The sequence below is a fragment of the Chaetura pelagica genome, unplaced genomic scaffold, assembly GCF_000747805.2.
Source record: "Chaetura pelagica isolate M959 unplaced genomic scaffold, ChaPel_1.0 scaffold456, whole genome shotgun sequence".
In the NCBI taxonomy this organism is placed as follows: Eukaryota; Metazoa; Chordata; class Aves; order Apodiformes; family Apodidae; genus Chaetura; species Chaetura pelagica.
In genome coordinates, this window is record NW_009953574.1 from 1980839 (window position 1) to 1996172 (window position 15334).

Sequence of the window (15334 nt, forward strand, 5' to 3'; positions counted from 1 at the left end):
AATAGCATTTGAGCCAGCTTGTTCAGTGCAGGTCAGTGTGTAATTACAGCAACATTCACATTTTCATCTGGAATAGAACAGGCCACTTTGGCATGAAAAAGGGGCTTTTTCTTGCACTGATAATACGACTTCCATAAGAAACAAAGTGCCTTTGCAAACTGAAGCCATGGCTGTGTTGTGGTGGGGGAATGCTGCTCAGCAGAAGGAGTGCAGCACAGCCCAGAACAGGGTCTGTTAAGGGACTAATGATTATGGTAAATAAAGATGGCAGGAAAGTCAGGGTTTAGAAAATAGATGGAGGGCTGGGCCCAGCCCAACCCATGGTCAACCTCAAACAATCCTCAGACTTTGAATATTTGAACTTTGGAGACTGGAGACAGTCTTCAGTGCTAATTGAAAAAGACTTATGAATGGGACACAATGGAGTTTGCCTGATCCCCATGGCAAGCATATTTCATTGCAGAAAAGGCCTTGAACGTGGCAGGACTCTTGGCCCACCCACCAGCAAGGCTGGGCAGTGAAATCAGCTGGCATTACAGCTCCTTGCCCTGGGAGCAGCCAGATTCCTCCCTGAGAAACATCCAGCCTTGCCTGAAAACTTGCAGTATCCGGATGTGGGGGAAGAAAAGCTTTGGTTAGCAATTTGAGACCTAAATGAATTGATTGGAAGTGGGTATTAATTACTGTCTCTGCTTATTGGCATTGCCAGAAGATTTTTCCATTAATTCCCAGAGCTGCTGTTTTGCCTTGCTCATGATATCCAGGTATTGGGGTCCTGTAGGTCCTGGGACACAGCCCATCCCTGGGGCCCTCCTCACACCATTGGTGTGTAAAATCCACAAGTACAGCTGCTAGGAGCAAGGTGAAAGCAGCAAAGAAAGCATTAAAATTGTGTATGTGTTCTTGTTGCTGACCTCCCTCATTCCTGGGAGGTGTCATTTAGAGCCACCCCAGTCTGGTGGTATCTTGCACTTGCCTGTGATGCTACAGTGTCACTGCAGCCCAAACACTGAGAGTGCCTGGATGGAAAGCATCCACTGGGCTGTTTAGGCTTCCAGTAACATGCAGCTTTGGTTGTTCCAGGGGGTGGTGGAATGAGGTTAAGCTGGAGGAGGACTCAGGAGCACTTCTGTCCAAGGCAGCAGCAGCCCTGGGGGGCAGGCACTTGACATCCCCCCTGAGTGCAGCCTGGGATGGAGGCTGGAGGGTTTTATCCAGAAAGCCTGTGTGTCCCTGAAGGAATGGGTGCTTAGGCTCCTTGCCTAAGCAAGGCATGATGGATCAAGGCTTAGCAAGGAAAACTGAGAATTTGGACTGAACTGGTTTTGGAAATCCTTGATCTCCTTACCAAAAATTACAGTTACCTTTTGGTATTTCCACCCTCCCTCTTTTTCTTTTTTTTTTTCCACTTTTAAAGCATATGATTTCCAGTTTTCATTAGATCTTCCCTTGTTCCTGATTTACTTTGGCAATTATCTCTGAGTAGGACTGCAGTGCCAAGAACCTGAGGTGGTGTTCTACCTGCCAAAAAGCCACTACATCTGGGCAACTAACCATGAAATCTAGAAACAGAAGAGAGACAGTGACTAAAGCAACACTCCCTCAGGAAGGGGTGGTGTGAAACTCAAAAGCAATGAGGTCTTTGCCTCTAAGATGGTGTGTGATGAAGGAGAGGGAACTGCACGGGGTGCTGCTGTCCTTGGGCACATTGGCTGCTGGCACTGAGATTCAGCCTGGCAGAGAGCTGCCCTGGGAGAGCTGCCACTCTCTCTCTTCCTTCCTTTCTTCTTTTTTTTCCATCTGTAAATTGGGAATAGAGAGAGTGCCTGCAAACCAGAGGCAGGTAGGGGATGCTTTCAGCACTGTGTGACCATCTCGTGGATCACACAATAAAAGGCAGAGCATTTAATATGACAAACTGAACCTCTGGCTTGTAAAACAGCCCTTTTCAGAAGTGCCAGAGAAACCTGTCAAGTGTTCATCCTTCAAAGGTGGCTGCTGTGCAGGCCAAGGGCTCCTCACTTGCATGCAGAACAAAAACAACGTCTGCGAGGTAAGAAAGTGTGAAGGGGAAATAGTCTTCCCCTCCATATTTGCACACTGGTCTTGAGATTGCATCATATAAATCAGCCCCACCAACTGAACGTGGAGTGTTCTGAGATATTGTATTTGCTTTGGATCAGTTCACAACCAGATTGCTTTTATTTTGTTTCATAAGAAGTTGGGATTGGAGATGTATGGACATGTTACTCTTTATGTTTGCATCTGCCACCCTGGCAAGAGAAAAATGGTTGCTTGGGTTTTGCAATCGTTCTCCAATTATTTTCCTAAAATTGTTTGGATGAAATAGTGTTGGTTGATATAATTAGCAGGAATAATGAACTGGCAAGGGTTTGGTTTTGTTTCCTTCCGGAAGGAAAAATACTGCAGTGAGCTCAACACCCTCCAGTGCCCCTGGCAGGAGCTGTGAGGCTGTGATGTGAATGGTTTGGGGCAGATCACACACCACACCCAGCCCCAGGGGTGGTCCTGGGTGGAGGGACCTGAATTCCCAGTGCTCTGTATCCCCCATCTCTTAGGTTTTCCATGCAGCTCTTGCACAGGCAGTACTGCTGGGATGAATGGAATATCCCTGGGGAAAGCCATGTTTCCAGGGAGGTGAAGGGAGCAGCAGAAGATGCTGCAGGTATGTGAGTTCCTGGCAGGCCAGACAAGCCAGCTTAGGTTCACCTTCTCCTTTTCTTACCAGCATTATTATCCAGACTGTCTTTCAGACTCCAGGGAGTGCCAAAGGACAAACTCCTCATGCACACAAGCAGGAAAGAGAGATGCTCCAGTGTGCAGCTACTCGTGGGTAAGGGAACACTGCAGCAGCTTCAGTACCTTGGGCCAGAAATTCTTGGCCTTATGGTGGGCAACTCTGTTCTCTCCCTAATTCTTTCAGCCCCAGAAGCAATTTTTGTGATTTTTATCCCTCCCCTCAGGAGGAGACATGGGTGCCCTGGGCACTTTTGGAGCTGTTCCTTGGGACATCTGCAGTCTCTGCACTGCAGCACCTTCTGCTTCTGGGGACCAAGCCCAGAAATTATCCTGTGACACAAACAAATTTCTTCTGCTCCCATGGCCCATGCTTAATGCAAGCAAGCAAGCAACAGTCTAGGCAGCAAATGTTGCAGACTACTAACATAACATAAATTTGAGTCAGCTTTGGAAAAGACATGTGGGGGTTTTAAACACTTTTGAACCTGACAGTACCAATTTTTATCCCTGACCTCTACAAGAACCCTGCTTTCCTTCCCACCTCTCAGCACACTCTCCCTGTGCAGTAACCTCTGCTCCTCCACCCTGCCTGAGTTGTGTACACTTGGATAGTGGATTGATCACCATAATAGCTGTTGTCTTCAAGGTTTATTAATGCTTTCCAACTGAATTCCTGTTTTCCTGCTAATAACCCAACCAGTGGAACACTTTTGTGGATACATAATTATTCATGTGGCAAACTTGCCACCCAAATGCTGGTGGGTAATTAGTGAGTCTTGCATCCAACTAGAAGCAGGTCATTTTTAATTTCTACAACAGGCTTGAAGATGGGATTATTTCACTGCAGGACTCTCTTCACTCAATCAATGCTTAGGAAGGAAGAACAGCTGATATATGTGAAGGGAATCAGAGGGGCACCAGGTGCCACTCATAGAGATTCATTTGGCTTCAGTTCATATTAGCAGGCTTGTCCCTGCTCTGAGACCTGTGGAGCTGCAACTAGAAGGAGGAGAGGTCTGAAATGGAGAAAACAGAAGCTTTGGGTTGGATCCAGCTGCTGCTGGAAAAGCTACATAGAAAGAGCTGTGTCATGGTAGCAGAGCAATGAAGTTCCTTATGGGGCTTGTTTGGGACATCAGGCTGGTTCCTGCTTTCACCAGTAGTTGATTGGGCAAAGCTATGGTAGCAGTGCTCCTGCAGCAGGGGTGGGGAGTTCAGCTGTGGAGAAAACCAGGCTGGGTTTGTTTGTGCTACTCTTGTGAAAGCAAAACTGCAGGTACCACTTCACTGGCTCAGCTTATAGCCCCCATCTGTCCCCAGCAGCCCTCCAGCTGGTGGTAGGTGGGCAGTCAGGACTAGAAACAGCTGCTGGGCACAGCTCTGGGTCCCTGCAGCAGAGAGAGACCTAGGGCTGTAGATGGACTGAAGATAGTACATGGTCTTTTGTGTGGTCATCCTTTGTCAGTTCAGAGTATGTCATGTTTGGCAGTCACAAGAGCCAGCCAGGCTGGCACTCATCACTGCTGCAAAACAGGACAAGGTGGCAGGTCAGCTTATCCTTTGCTGGTTCATGTTGGTTTATGCTGGAATTGGAGAAGTTTAAAAATTTAAAGGAAGGGTCTGATTGTTGTACAGCATGGGTTCAACCTGCGCCTTTCCTTTTGTCTCTCACACTTGATTTGTTGGCTGCAGACATAACAGAGCTATCCATGCAGGCAGTGTCAGTATTTTTATGCCTGCTGTAAAAATACCCTGAACTATTTACTCTGAAAAAGCAGCAGTTTTCTGAAATGCAGCATTTCTAAGGCCAATGTATTCCTCTTCCAGGTAACTGAATATGGAGAAGAATGCAAAACACGCTGAGAAAGCAGAACCTGTCAGTTATCCCTCAGCAGCTGTCAGCAGTGGAGGGATGCAGAAGTCAAACAGGACCATCTCCATCCAGTCACTTGTGTGCCCAGCTCAGAGGTAGCACCTCATGAGGTAGGATGCAAACTCTTCTCCGGGATGTGCTGGAAATGTTTGGCTCTGGAGTTGAGTGAAGCTGCTGCTCCCCTACAGGGTGAAGTGAGGCCAGCAAGTGCAAAGCAGGAGGCTGGGCAGGATGCAGAGGGGACAGGGTCTCCCAGGGCCCCTCACCAGCAGTGGGACACCTACAGCCCATGCAGGAGCTGGGTGTAGAGCTGTCCTTGGGGAGCCAGGCATTCCCAGTGCTACAGTGCATCCCTGACTGCAGCTTGACCAGGAGCTGCACCTGACCTCAGCCTGCAGGAGGATTTAGGGTTTGTTGGATTTGGCTCTTCATGAGCAGGGCTGACACAGAGCCAGGGTGGCAGCAGGGGACTGCTGGCAATGGTTCCCACCTTTCTGCCCCGAGCACACATCTTACCAGAAAGCTCTTGCAGGGCTGCAATGCCCCTTCCAGCACCCTCCTCCCCATTCATCTTCTCCTGCACCAGCAATGCATGATCAGTGCATCACCCTGCATGCATGGACACAATCCTGACCACACCACAGTCAGCAGCAAGAACCCATCAATCCACTGGAGTCACTTTAGACTGCTTTTATTCCATTTGTTTCATTATGTTGTTATGGCTCTCCTCAGACACACTGCTAATTAACTGAATCCCATCCTAGCAAGTTCTGGCTCCCACATAATCTCCAGGGTTTTTAGTCCAAGGAATTGTAACAGATCATTTACCCCAGGGGGTTTAAATGGATGCTTTTCCATGAAGGAGCTATAGGCAGAGGAATCATGATTGCAGAGGTGCATTCAAGTCTCTAATTCAGTGTGTCAAATCAGAATTTGTGCAGATTGTAAATAATTCATCACTGGGCTTTGGAATATTTAGTTATTCAAATGAAGAATCTAGAATTTTGTTCTGCAGGGAGCTAGTGTGTGTCATTGTCAGAGGTTAGTTCTGCAGCCTGTGTCCGTGCAGGGGAGTTCAGACAAATTAAGTCAGAGGAAGTGACTGACAGCAAGAGATAGAGGAGAATCTGTGACACATAATAATGCTGTGAGAGCCTCTAGGCAGCTGTGGGTGATGCTGGTATGTGGGCCAGCAGGGTGCATGTGGCTGAGGTGTTGGGAAACTTAGTCAGCAAAGAGCATTGTCTGGGATTGCAGGGTTAGAGCCATTTGCATAGTCTAGGTAAAGTCTTTGGGCTTCAAGCCATGAGCTTCCAGCACTTGGTGACTGTCTGTGATCCCTCTTGTGTGGCAAATGGATTGCAAACCATGGGAGGCAGTGAGATCCTTCTGCTCTTTGCTGTGTCCTGCCTGTTCCTGTAACACAGCAACCTGCTCTGGTGGGAGGTGTCCCTGCCCATGCAGGAGCCTTGGGTCAGGTGATCCTTAAGATCCCTTCCAACCCAAACCATTCTATGAAACTTGGACCCACAGCTTCGTCTTGTAGCTGTGTGGTTTCTCACCCAGATCTGCCTCTCCCCCTTTCCTGACCCAAAGGAAGTCCTTGAGAAGGTGCTCCAGGGGTGATGAACTGGGAGGGCTCTGCATGCAGCACCTCCCAGACAGTAAGATCTGCTCTGTGTGTCCAAAGCTCTCCCAGCCACAAAGCCAACTTTCATCCCTGCAATTGTCTGTTTATGGGAAAGACTGCTGGCCAGGAGGGGGTTGATTTTTGCCAAGGTCTCCACACCTATTCACCTTGATGGGAGCTGGAATCACTCAGCACCTCTCCTAGGAGCTCAGTACATTGCACAGGGTTGAAACCTTTTGTCTCCCTCATGTTTTTATGCATTACAGTCACATTACACAGAAGTCCTGCAGTACATTCAATTACTTACTGCACAATTATAATCATATTTGTATACCTATAAGTAGGTCACCAGTCTCTTAGGTTAATCAATTATAATGGCATTCACACCAGTTCCTTTCATAAATCACTGGCTTTCAGCCTGGCCACTGAGATAATGGAGGAAAACCATCTAATTTTGATCTAACTAGAATGAAATGTGAACGTGCATAATTTGCTCTTACAAAGTGTATCTAATGCTCTTTACATCTGTATTTATTTTTGCTGTTTCATGCTGCATATCACTTAAGTAGCAAAAAAACACAGAGGCCGCTGCACTTAAAGTTAAATGACCCAGAGTAATACGATTTATCTGCATTTATTTTCCTCTGTTTATCATGACAGATATTTTAATAACCCACTTCTGATGGCTGCTGCACTGATTACCAATCACACTGAAATCCGAGGCCCGACAGCCAGATGGGTTGGTGTGCTGCAAGAATAGTTGGGAGAGCTGTTTTGCCATGTCAGCTCAGCAGGTAAGTGGAGAGGGAGGACTTTGCTCAGGCTTTAGGACCTAGCTGAGTGCCACCAAACAGTGGACATCTGCTGAGCCACCCAAACCAGACCTGCTTTAATGCCTACCCAGGCTGCAGCTTTCAGACAACTCAGGGAATGGGATAAATCCTGAGTGGTTTCTCTTTTCTGCCTTACTAGGGTGCATCAGGGCTTGGGTCAGAGAAGTGTAGGAGGTCACTGTGCCACCTGAGGGAGGAGGATGTATGTTGGGAAGTACAGAGCAAGATCTTTAAGGTCCCTTCCAACCCAAACCGGTCTGGGATTCTGGGATTCTCTGTGACTTGGCCAAATGGTAGGCCTGGCTTATTATTAGTGTAATTATTTACTGTTTGGTTTGTGGCAGCAGCAAGACCCCTCGACCATGGTCCTGTGGGTCTCAGGCAGGTTCCTGTGCAGGTGTGGTGACCTTGCCTGGGAATGGCAACGTGCTGGGGTGAGTGGGACAGGGATTGGTGAACAGGAGAGGGATGACACCCTGCTTTGTGCCCAGCATGGACTACAGGCAGGGGTGCCAGCACAGTCCTGCCTGTGCCACTGCCCAGCTCTGCTCCAGAGAAGCACTTGTGAGGATTTATGTGTGTCAGGCTCCTATTTTAGGAGGGAAACATGTCAGTAGATCTTAAATGTCCCAACTGATTTATACTCAGCAGTGTGGGTGCCTTAGACCCAGAATTAGATAAATTGTGGTTTAATGCTTTATTTACACTTTCAGGAAATTCAGTGTCTTTGGAGTGCACAGGGTTGATAGTCCCAGAGGGAAGCTGACTCCCAGGGGGATGGATAACCTGGAGGAAGGGCTTTGCCAGCACCACGGATGGTTCCTTGGGTGGGAGGTGTTGAAAAGCAACTTGCTTCTTAAATTGTTTTATATCTGAGTAGATGGGTTTAATCCACTTCCATTTCTATGGGGCTTGGGAAGTCCTACACGTCTGCAATGACAGCAGATGGCACAATAGAAGGTTTAGCTGAGTTTTAGGTGTGCAGATGAGTTAAATTAATTAACAGTAATCTCTTTATGGCAGAATAATACCACTCTAGTCTACAGAAAGATTCTTTGGGTCTTAATAAAGACCTGGGAGTAATTAATTATGCAATAACCCATGGTTAGGCAGATGATATCAGCCAGTCAGTGGGTAGAGTTTGGATTTGCCATTTTCCAAAGAGGGAATCCTGGGTGTTTGCTAGGTGAAGTCAGTCTGCACTGGTGTCCATGAGGGGTGCCTTTTGTCCTCAGAATTCCCATGTGGATCACAGGTGTAATAGCCCACACTTCATTAAAGGAAAGCTACCAGAGGATAAAGCAGGCAGGCTCAGAGCAGGTCCAGTTGCAGGGGAAAAGGGAGTGCTTTGTTAAGAACAGATAGTTAGCTTATTACCTTATAAGCACCTATCTGAGCTCTGCTCAATTAATGAAACACGATTTAAAGCAAAAAGGGTTGGTACCAACCAAAGCACTGCACTCTAAGCTCTTCTAATTATGCAATAAGATAATGTCCACCAGATTAAAATTTTAATTAGCTCAATTTAGAAATAGAAAAAGCATTAGATTTCTAGTTCTGGAACACCTAAAATGTCCTCGAGGGGAGGGAAAAACAAACATTGGAAATCAGTTGGGTGTTGTGCATGTCCTCAGGCCTGCTTTTTCCTGCAGGATCTCAGCAAATCCCACTGGATTTGGGCTCCTGCATTTGCCTGTGAGAGGCTGTGGGTGAGGGGGCTCTGGGTGCAGTGGGCAGTGCACAGGGGGGCCCTTGGCTTTCCCCAGCACTCGTTTCCAGCTCCTGTAGTCTCTCTGGCTCCCCTTTCAGAAGGGGGAAACATGCCAGCTAGAATAGGGACTTTTGTTCTTTTTTTGTTGGTGTTTTTTTTTTCCTTTTTCCTTTTCCCTATTCATGGATTTAAAGGCCAAACCAGACCATTAAGCCCAACTAATCCTACATCCTGCATGACAAAGGCCATCCCACCCACCCCCTAATTCCTCAGTACCACGGCTGACCATGACCATAGGATTATACACCCTCCTGTACAGGCACTGAGAGCCTCTGTGTGCTTCAGACAGGGAGCAGGACCCCACTGAAAACACCCAGGCTTGATTTAAAGGCTCGGAGTGGCAGATGATTTATCACATCCCTCGTGCAACCACTCCAATGCATAATTACACTTACAGTAAAATAAGTCATCGGGGCTGAAAGCACGAGGAGCCGGAACACGCAAAGTGCAGGGCACCCAGTTGTGTTTGGTTAGGGGGAAAGGAGTCCAACAAATCTCTTTTATGTCTTTTCAGGGAAGAAACAAAGAGGTTGGAACCATTTGCACAACAGAGCTCTCCAACCCACAGTCTTGAAAGGGCTGGAGGTTTGCTGGGGAGGCTTTGAGGAGAGGGAGTAATAAAGAGAAGAGGGTTTTATGATGCAAGGTCGAATGGGAAACTTCTATTGGAGGGGCTTGGCCAGCTCCTGGTCCCGTGGGGGAAAGGAGGAGGAATTTGAATGTGATGTTTTTCCCTTCTGGAAGGTCAAAGCTATTCCATACAATTTCAAAGCAGTGTAAGAGAAATACACTTATTCTTCTGTCACTGCTGTCAAAAATGGAGGAGAGGAGGAAGCCCCAAACACTGCGTTTCATCAGAACCCTGAAGGTAAAAATGATCTGCTGGCTTAAAATGTATCTTAATGAGCAAAATCCAGCCAATGGAACAGGGTGCAGCTGAAAGTGACAGATGGGATCATTTAAAGTTTGATTCTTTGCATGAAAAAACCCTGTATTTTTGAGAAGTTATTCTTCTTCTGGTTGCTACAGTGCTCTGCAGAGTGTCACAGCCTCCCACGGGCAGTCCCAGGCCTCTGGCAGATCAATTTATCCAGAGTCCCTTGAAAATTCAGAGTTAGAGGGAGGTCCTGGAACTTCTCAGTCCATGCAAACTGATGGAGCTGGTCCAACAGCCAGTGGCAAGTGGAGAGAGTCTCCTTGGCAAAGAGATTTTTTGCAAGGTAGGGACTGCAAGCAAAGACTTGCCAGAGTTTGTAACCCAATGTGTGCTTTAATCTTTTAGTTGATGGGAAGTGATGGTGGATGGCTCCCCAAAAGATGTAAAGGCACAGATCTGTTTGGGAAATGCATTTGGGTGAAAATCCTGTGGGGCTGGGTGAGTAATCCTGGGTTGGACAGTCTCAAGGAGAACCTCCCTCCTGCAGGGATGGCAGCAGCAGACCCTGCATTGGCAGCTCTGTCTCTGAGGCTGGACCCTGAGTCTGAAGCTGTTCAGTATCAGTATCCTCTAAAAATAAGAGCAGGCATCAGGCTTCCTGAGTATTTTCAGACACTGGGGCAAGAATTTACCCCTGCTGTATAAAAAATACCAGCTGGGAGCCAGGCAGGTCTGTAAAAGCTCTGTGCAGCTGGAGGATGCACTTCCCTGCAGATCTGCTGCATTTTGATGCTGAGAAGTGCTGTCCTACACCCCTTCGTGTGCAGGACCATGTTGTTCTGTGGTGCTTATCCTTCATGGGGAAAGCAGTGGAATCAGCCCCATGTATTACAGCACTAGATGTCTTTGCCACCTCTTTCCACGGGTGATTTTTGCCACAGTGACCTAGTGCAGGCACAAGATCCGTGTCTGAGTGTCCACACACCACCTGTGGCAGGGCAGGAGCAACAGCATTAACCCTCTCTCCTCTGCCCATTTATTTTCTGATTAGATCAATTAGCAGTTAATAAACATTCAAGACAGAAGAGCCCATTAGCTGCTCTCATGCAAGCAGTGTTGGACTAGACGTTACAATCTGCCTGGCAAAGCCTGACTGTGCAGCCCTCAGCCTGGATGGAGGATGAGGAGCTCACGTTGGCATCAATGGCAAGGGAAGCTGAGGCTGTGGTGGGGCTGCTGCTGGTCCCCAGCCACCCTGCCCAGGGCCTGCAGCATCCCAAACCTTCTCCAAAGCACTAGAGGACCAGGCAATGGTGGGGCTGGGCCGTGCTGCTGGGCCAAAGGGGTGCTGGCAGTGGGTGCCCCCACATCCACCTCTGCTGTCCCAGGCAAGGATGGATCCATCCAGGGAACTCTATCTGCACGTGCACTCCCTGCCACATGGCCCTGTGTCAGCTGGGAAGAGGAGAAAGGAGCTGCAAGGAATTTCTTCAGACGTGTTCCAGCAGCGGATTAAAATAGCTGCTACTATTTAAACCTGGGGAAGAGGCAGGGAAGGCACATGCAGGGCTGGCAGCATCTCCCACAAAGCCCAGATTCAAAGGGCAGCCTGTGCCTTCAGTGATGCAAATGCAGGGCTGGCCACCAGCCCCTGGGACAGCTGGCCCCAGGCCAAGTGACCCAGTGGCTAGGATTTAGCATCAGGAGGCATCAATTCATCCTGCCCTGGTTTCCCTTTAGTGATGGCAAAGTGTTGCAGGGCTACAGACCCCAAGTGTTCTTGGGAAACAACAGGAAACTGCTGTGCTCAATATTCTTTATTTACATCCAGCCCAGCTGGGGATTGTCTGCTGAATTCTGTTGTGGTGAAACCTAGATTTGAAATGTTGAGTTTTGTTTTCTTATTCCAGAAGTTTCAGTGTAATATAACACAAATGCTCTCTTTTCCTGTGGACTTGTGGCAGCAGAGGAGGGGGCTACAGAGAAAGGTGAGCTTTTTCTTTTATAGAATCCTTTCACACCTGACTGGAAAGTGAGACTCTTGCTTTGTCCCTCATTTTTATTTTGTAGGGGGATGTTTTGCTGTAGGCCTTTTGCAACTGGCAGAACTAGATTTGATATAAAGGAAAGAAAATTTATCCTCATGTCTCTAGAAACTGTGAATTATTTATTTGCCACCCCTGGTAAATCTGCTTTTGCAAAATCTCACTGTAAAAGGAGCATCTCTTTGTTTCACTGGATTTACAAGAGCATTCCCTGAAGATTCATCAGCCCTGCTGCTCAGGAGGCTCTGGGAAGAAGCTGGCCTCAAAGCTTCTTTCTTTTTACTCTTTGGCAATGCTTGGGGTTCTTTTTGCTTCACCTTAATCTAGTCTTTCATCCATTTTACAAATTAGGTAATAACATGGAACTCATCTGTGGACATTTAAGACCTTTTCCTGTGATTTATTTTGGCTTCTGTATCTGATTCCCTCTCACACAGGCTAATCCCACAAGACTGTTGCCCAAATTCAGCATCAATTTCAGTAAGCAAATATTTACAGAGCATCTGAGATGCAGCCTGTACACAAAATGACACCAAATTAACTTATATCAATATTAACTCCTCTAGGATTGAAGAGTGTCCAGGCAAAAAGGTGGTACTAGTTTAACTAAATCTATTTCAAAACCAGTGTAATTTAACTAGAGTAATTTCACTATAAAGCCAGATTTCACCTTTCAGATTTCTTGTGTGCCTTTGGACCAAATTCCACTGTGTTAATTCCACACAGGACCACCTACTGGGATAGCAGTAGGTAATATTGTGTCTTTTCCCACTGTTCCTTTCAGGGCTATGTGGAACCCCCTTGGTTTTAGGAAGATGCAACAAGTATTTGTATAAGTCCTTCAACAGCCTTTCTCTGTGTGAAACCACTGCTGAGGACCACTCTGCATTGCCTGAGTTAGTCTCTTACCTGACTTGATTGTGCAAATGCTGCAGGTTTCATTCTAAATTGCATCAGATACACCAGGTTTGCATTACATACCTTGGAAGTGGGCACAGAATGTCCCTTGGACCACATGGCCTGCAGTCCTGGGCTTGGCTGGCTCACACCCTTCCTAATTCCTCCTAATCTGCTCATATGCAGCTCCAAAAAGTCTTTCAAACCTCTCACTAGAAAGCTCTTACAGTGCCTGGTGGCCCTTTGGCTCTGATGCCAGGTGGTATTAATATACCCATCACTGTGATTGTTCAGACAAGCAAACTTGTTCAGGAGCAGTCCCAACTTCTCACTTTTCCCACTGATTCAGAGACATACTTGAAAGAGCCCTTTCATCCCCATGGATCCTGCTTCCTGGAGTTGTCCCAGGCTGCCCTCATCGAAAGGGAATTTGATGTTTCAGCACTTTCTCAGCCAATTTCATGCTGGGATAAGAATCAGTGGTGATGGGACAGTGTCATTTATTCACTCTCTTGTCTGTTTGCCCAGAGCTTGGTACACATCCAGATGCCAGGTCTTCCTCAGGTCCTCCTAGAAAACCTTTCACAGGACCCAGATCTATGTGAGAAACAGGAACACAACTGACACCTTGTAACTGGAAAGCTTGCCTGCCTTTCATCTGGCTCCAACTGATGGTGAAAATCCAGGATTTGCTGCAAGGAACAGCCTGGATGGATGGTTTCTGATGCCGTGTGTTGGGAAGGAGGCACTTGTGAAAGCTTCTTGTGCCCACCAAGTGCTGTGCAAATACCTCCCACCAAGTCCCTCTTCCCCTGTGCAGCTTCTACAAAGTTTATTTAGTGATTAGTCAGCAGCAAAATGAAACTGTCAGGGATTATCTTGCAATTATCTTGCAAGGTGAGTCCCTTGAGTTTCCAGGTCTTTGACTCCAGCTTTTAAAGGCTGCCCAGTTTCCCACACACCCAAAGAGCTTGGGGCAATGTTTGTATTGAGGAAGGCAAGATCTAGAAGTAGAGATAGCTGCTAGATCCGTTCAGTTGTTGGGGGGAAAAACCCAACAGAGGTGCTTTTGGACACCTCAGGCTCTCCAAGCCCCATGGGGTGGTTTGGAGCAAGGCTTCCATCCAGTGTGCTTGGCTTTGGGAATGAGCAGTGACAAGAAGCAAGGCTTTGATGCCCACGGTTACAAAGAATATGCAAACTTGCATTATTCCTTTGATTAGCTGCTCTCTGATATGTCAAGTCCATGAATAATCAAGCCTCATTTTCTAATTAGTTTTACTCATCACCACTTCTTCATGCCTTTGCTCATTTGCATACTCTTTTTCCAGATAAATGCCTTACTTTTTGAGGTGTTAGGAGAGCTTCAGTCCCTCTCCCACCCCAGCATTCCTGGCTATTTCCTTGCTCTTGGCCTTGCTTCTCCTCCTGTGCACTCACCAGCTCATTGCTCTGTGCCTTCCCACTCTTCCTAAGCCCTGTTTCCACAGGGAACAGGGCAGTGTCCTCATGCTGTCTGTCCACCATTGACAACTTTTGAGTCCATAATCCAGTTTTACCTGGCCTCAACAGAGAAAGAAAGCCAGCAAAGCCCTGGATTTGCACAGGTCTTATGGAAGTGCTGGGGGGTCCTTCTGGGGCAGGGAAGGACAAGGCTGGAGCATCCACTCCATTGCTTGGAGGACCCACGATGGGGAGAGTGGCTTTGAAGACCCTGGCCACAAACCTGTTTGGCCATCAGGCACCCCAGCTGACAGAGACAATTCCATTAAAAAAAAAAAGCTGCAGCAGTTGGGCTGGTGACAGTTTGTTGTGTTTTAATAAAGATACTATTTTTGTGACTCCGGAGGCTTTTCTGTAGTTGTTTCATTTATCTTCACCCCTCCCCTTCCTGCACAGGTACTGTAAGAAGAATCACATCACAAGGAGGTTTAGCAAAGTTAATGGCTTGTTTGCATTTCTTTTAATCAAGTTAGTCTAATTGTGCTGTAATGCAGTTTCCCCTCTGATTTGAAAAAAGCCTCATCCTCTGAGCAGCTGTGGGTGCCCCAGTCACCAGGGTTCCCCCAGTCCTGGCTGGGGCTCCCACAGCCCAGTCCTGCCCTCTGCCCAGGGGGTTCAGAGCTGCCTGCACTCCTGCCTGTACCTCTGTGGAGCAGCAGGTACTGGGAGCTACTCTTGTTGAACTGGTGATACCTTGATCCTTTCAATAAGCTGGAGGTCACCAGTGCCTAATGAGGCTCAGTTTTCCACCCTGGCAGCCCCACTTCCCTCAAAGCTGATGTGCCTTTTCTTTTTGTTAGGGCCAAGCAGTCACCATTTGCCAGCCAAAGTCAGGGGTGAAATTCAAAAGCTGTGGAAACAAAGGTCTTGAGAAAACAGGCAGGGATGTGATGATCAATCTGACACCAGGTGCCAGCAAGATCAATTTAGGGCTTGAAGCATGAGGCTTATTGATCTGCCTCTGGGCAGATACCTGGTGTCTTTGCACACAAACCCCTGCCTTGCTGAAGGTTTCTGTGGGTAAATGAAGAGGGCTCAGCCCAAGATGAGCTCAGCTTGACCCAACTCTGGCATCCACAGCAGCAGGAAAGGGCTGGGACTGGAGGAGCTGGGGGGCAGCTGCTGGGGGGTTGGGGAAGGGGGAC